Here is a 5198-nt window from a genome sequence, read left to right on the forward strand (position 1 = left end):
CAATCTGAAACAGTCAGTAGAATGTGACTGAAGGTCCTATCAGAAACCATTGCCTTGAGAAATATCTACATGTTGATGAGTTGCCAATGGTGTCGTTGGACTTGTGTGTTTGCATATCTGTGTGATGTATGTACAGTGTTGGGTTCATTAAGTAAAGATGGGGCGGTGGTAGCGCAGTGGCTAAAGAGCTGTGCAAGCATGTAGTGACCAGAAAAGTTGTGGGTGTAATTCCCACCATTGTGCCCTTGAGCAAGGCACTTAACCTCGGGTTGCTCTGGGGACAATGGCCCTTGTAATATAATAGCTTTGGATAAAAACGTCTGCTAAATGAATAGATGTAAATGTGTGTAAAATTGTATATAAGAAATTCTGTTTAAAGGCAATGGCAATTTAAGGCAAGAAAAACTGATTCTGTGGTAATTCTTCAATGGCTCTCATAGTTTGTAATTGTAGTGCATTTCATAGCAAGGTCCACATGTTCCCTTGTTTTACAGTGGAAACCAAGTCGACAAGCCCCAAGTTTGTATAATAAATATGCCACTCATTCCATTCGCATTGTCACAGGCTCAATCATGCTGACGCGGGTATGGCTAGTGCGTCCTGATGAGGTAAGTGAGAGTGGACGTATTATTTTGCATTTCAGAGCTTCCTCCCTGCTGCACATATCCGCCTGCCCCAGCCCACACCAAGGCCATGTGGAGCCTCCTCCTTCACTTTAGTGCATTAGCGTCTATGTAAAAGCGCTCATGACAGATACTTTGGCCCGTGCCAGACTGTTAGACAATGGCGGACTATGAGACAACAATAAAACGTTCAGATCAAAAGCGTTCACCCCTCTCCAGGCGCCAGACTGTCTGACACTGACTGAAATTGATTCTTAATCGGGTTTGTATGGACCGAGACCCCACCACTGGTGAGCGTGCCTCGGAGTGGACTTGCTTGGTTCTGTCTTTGGTGCAGGAAATGTGGTAACGCAATAAACTCACTAGAAGGACACAACATCTTCTGCCTGCTTGGGTGTGTTTTTGTCTCTCCCTGTGTGTGTCTGCATGTGTGTGTCTGAGTGTGTTTATGTGTGTGTCTGCATATGTGTGTCTGAGAGTGTTTATGTGTGTGTCTGCATGTGTGCGTCTGCGTCTCTCTGCGTCTGTTTTTTTCTCTTAGTGCGTCATCTTCAAAAATCATTTTTCCAGCACAAGACCATCACTCCGACACGGTTTTAGCGAAACTGTCTGATTCTAAAGGGATGTCATTACTCATCGGTGGTCAGGAGCAGTTGGCGTTTACCAGCTGTGTAGCTAAATGTCTTTGGGAGAGACTTGTCTTTTTTGGAAGCCATAAATCACTTAGGAATGCAGGCCACAGTTCTGAACAGCATGGTTGTCGCTGAGGTGATTTCCCCCCTCCCTCAGTTGACATTCCTCTTTATCTATTTTGGCTTGTGTTGCGTGCACATACAGTTGTGCTTCGACTGTTAAAAAAGAAAAAAAAAAAGATGAGGGAGAGAGAGGGAGGATGGGGAGGGCATAGCTGTCCAGTGTTCTCTTGGCCCTCCGCTGAGCCCCGGCATGCCTGCTCCTTTCCTGGGGAGGGGGGGGTCAAACCCCCCATCTTGTTTGAGCTCATATGCAGCCCCCTCCCAACACACACACACACACACACATACACACACACACACACACACACACACACACACACTCTCCACCGCACCATGCTCACAGAAGAAGCTTGTTAACTGTATGGGTGGAGGGGTTGGACAGCCATCCCACAATGCCTCATTCTGGGAGAGAGAAAGAGAGAGAGAGAGAGAAAGAGGGAGTAAGAGAGAGGGAGTGAGGCAAAGAGAGGGGGAGAGTCAAGGGGGAATCTGCAGTGGATTAGACCTCATCTTTGGCCTCGTCTGGTCTCAATTTCATAGATTTTATTCAGCGTCAGGCATGAGGGATGCTTCTAGAACGAGCACATTTCCAATGGTCCACTGCTATTCTCTGTAGCTCGGATATATATGAGCGCACACAGCCACTGAGAACAGTTCAATCTAATGGCAAAAACAATAACAATAATCTAAATAATGATGATGATAATATCTTATTTGTTGCGAAGTAATTCTCCCTGCCAGTGCCTCCGTCGCCCTTGGTGCACTGCATACTCTCTCCCTTCATGCCTTTATCTTCTCCAAGTGTATGATAGAGAGGCTCGGCACTTCAAGGCAGCAGTGATTCACTGATTGCGCTGGTCCAAGCTTTAGTCACGGAGCTATTACTTTGAGAGAGGCATTACTCATGCAAAACAATTTTATATAGGGCAGTGGAAATATGCTCGCTGGAAGGTTCTCCTTTAAGTGCCTTTGTCGCCCCTCTCCAGGCATAAAGGAGGAAGATGAGCACCTGCAGTGGCCTGAGCCAGGCAGAATGGCACTCTTTGATCCCCAGCTGTGGGACACGTCACCCGGGGAATTCAAGGGTGCTGCTGCTACTGCTGCCAAGCGGTGTGACTGTCGTAAAAAAACAAAAAAACAAAAAAACAGGGTGGGGCGTCCAAGAGTCCCCAGGGGTGGTCCTCCTCACAGCTCTTCCCAGGGTGGGCTGGGAACGCATACAGATTTCAGAGCTTAACCACACACACACACACACACACACACACACACACACACAGAGAAACTATTCTGGGTCTAAGAAGAGGGAGATGGCTAAGTGCAAAGGTGTGCCATAAACTCATGGTGGTCCCTTCACTCTACCTATTTCCTTTGCACACCACCCCTCTCATAACAATGCACATGCTCCCATGTGTAAAGCAACAGTAGGGTGTTATTTTATAGGTCCCAGTTCTGTGAGTTTGCTATTGCAACTTTACAAATATGTCCACTTCATAAAGCATGGTGTGGTTAAAAAATACTATATAACAGATGGTTGCCTGCATGAAACTCCTTAATTTGTAACTGTGTAATGGAAGGCATTTGGGTTTTGGTACATTTACTTTTAAGATGTACATTTTCTAATTTGAAATGCCACAAGGGGCATTTGAAATATGCCTGGTGAGACCTATATAATGTGTCTCTGTTTGGTTAGACCAACATGGCTGTGCCTTCACTGGGGATAAACATGCTGGATGGTGGCTCTTTATGAATGCCCCATTTTAGTAAAAACTATGTTATGATCGCCACAAGAGAGTCCACAAAAGGCTGGATGTTATCAGTGGAAACTAGCGCTGCCATTGTCAGTGACTCCAGTGTTTACCTCTTGGTCCCCAGTGTGGTTGCTTGATATGGAGTCTGTTGTTGTGATAACAGATGGGAAGCAGCGATCTCACCGTCCATTTCTTGCTTTCGCTAAACAGTAGAGCACTGTTAAATACAGGCTTTCCTCACACATTGTTTTCAAAAATATCACTGTTATGAACTGCATTTTCCCCCTCCTCGATGTGCTGAAATAATGAGAGTGGTGGTAGGGCTGCCAAGAGAAACTAGTAGGGACTGTACTTCTCTGACATCAAGCATTTTAGTTCTGCCGTGGCCCACAGACTGTATGGTGTACAGACAATTAGAGCTGGAACAAAAGATATTCCTGCCAAATCAGATTCCAAAAGCCATTCTCACTGAAAAGACTGACGTTATGTTCCCATGTGGTTGTGTTAGAGTGGCTTTCTCATTGGTTACAGAGGCACTTCTGAGAGTCCTGTGTGATTGTCTGTTTATAATTTGACACACTTTGATTCTGCATTTGAACAGCCCAAAACAATTTCATATTCATTCATCTGGTTTAACCTAAACATGGATGCATGGAAAATTGCTGTTATTTCTGAGAAATCTGTAGAGCTCAACCAGTCACTTTGTATTTTCAAAACCATTGGAGACTCCAGTCATCCTCAATTCAGTTCATTATGGAACCTGACAATGATGGAACATATATGATTTTTCTTCTATACCTTCCACATGCTCAAAGGTCAATAATTACTCACAAAAGTCAAAAGAAAATTCTGGGGAATGCAGTATCTATGTAGTGAATAACATGCCAAGGGCAAAATGCTCTAAAACTGTAAGCTTCATAGAAATATAATTAGCACCATACAAATCTGTATCCAAAAGCTCTGATCAGCTGATCATGCTGGCCTTGTTAAAACATGTTTTTCCTCACTTGACAGGAAAAGCCCGTGTGGAAATGGAAGCTATTTTTGTTTTGAATTCCTAGTTTTGAATGCGCTATTCGGTCGGTTCCTCTGTTTATATCTTTGTTTTGACATTCACAGATGGTTCGAAGGCCCATTTTTTATTTCCCCCAGTCCTTTTCGGCTTTTTCTGAGTTTTACAGCATTCCACCCCAAACCAGAGCCCCTTGTATTTTAACAGGAAAGCACTCCTCTGTAGTGCGGCTGGGAGTCGACAGCCTCTGCCAGATTTGTGGCCTGTTGTGGTTCAAGGGAACAGCGCCACAGGGAGCGGCAGGGAGGCTCTCTCAGATTTCAGGACCAAACTCCGCTTAAACCTGCGGAGAGAAAATTTCCCTCTCCAATATTTCAAAATCAGCTCGGGTTTACCCCATGGTCATTGAAAATGTAATCCCCTTCCTGAAATAACGAGGTCCCCGAATTGCAGTGACTCTATCCGCTGGAAGTTTGGAGGGGGCGGGGGATGGGGGGTGCTTCGAAGATATTCTATCAGCAGTTCAGCAGTTCTGCTTTCTCTGCTGGTTCAAATGAGCCTCAGTCCATTCCCTTCTTTAGGCAGCATTTAGCATATCTCCCCCTCATTCCCCTGTGCTAATCAAAGCCTCATTTCCGCTAACGTGTTGACTCACTCCATTATCCCACTATTTCTAAGGCATTACCACAGATGCCAGCTCCCAGCAACACACCACAACACAACTCACTGAGGTGTAGCTGTGTAACAGGTGATTGACTTGCAAACAGGTGCACGGGCCCACTCTCCCAAGAGGGTGGATCAGCCTCTGCGGGCAAGTTACAAGAGCTAATCCAGCTTGGACATGCCTGTTTTATGTGTTGCACAGACTATAAATACCAGCCCTTGTCTAGACTGAGAGGTTTAGCAATATGTCTGCAAGCACTGCATGGTGTCTTCTCAGAACTGAGGACTCACTCAGGTGCTGGTGCAGTGCTGCTTTTTCGCTGTCATGTTCTGAATTGGGTTCATTCAATAGCGATCCTATAAATATTGCAAGACTGAGTGGGGAAAGGATCTTATC

General features: G+C 45.3%; 1 long non-coding RNA gene across 1 annotated transcript in view; it reads left to right on the forward strand.

The window, feature by feature from the left end:
- The window catches only part of LOC121677957, a 21119-nt gene continuing 15921 nt past the window's right edge, over positions 1-5198 (forward strand). The window contains exons 1-2 of the long non-coding RNA XR_006021117.1: positions 1-12; positions 217-218. This is a non-coding gene — a long non-coding RNA (uncharacterized LOC121677957). The remainder of the gene's footprint in view (positions 13-216; positions 219-5198) is intronic.

The sequence above is a fragment of the Alosa sapidissima genome, chromosome 1, assembly GCF_018492685.1.
Source record: "Alosa sapidissima isolate fAloSap1 chromosome 1, fAloSap1.pri, whole genome shotgun sequence".
NCBI lineage: Eukaryota > Metazoa > Chordata > Actinopteri > Clupeiformes > Clupeidae > Alosa > Alosa sapidissima.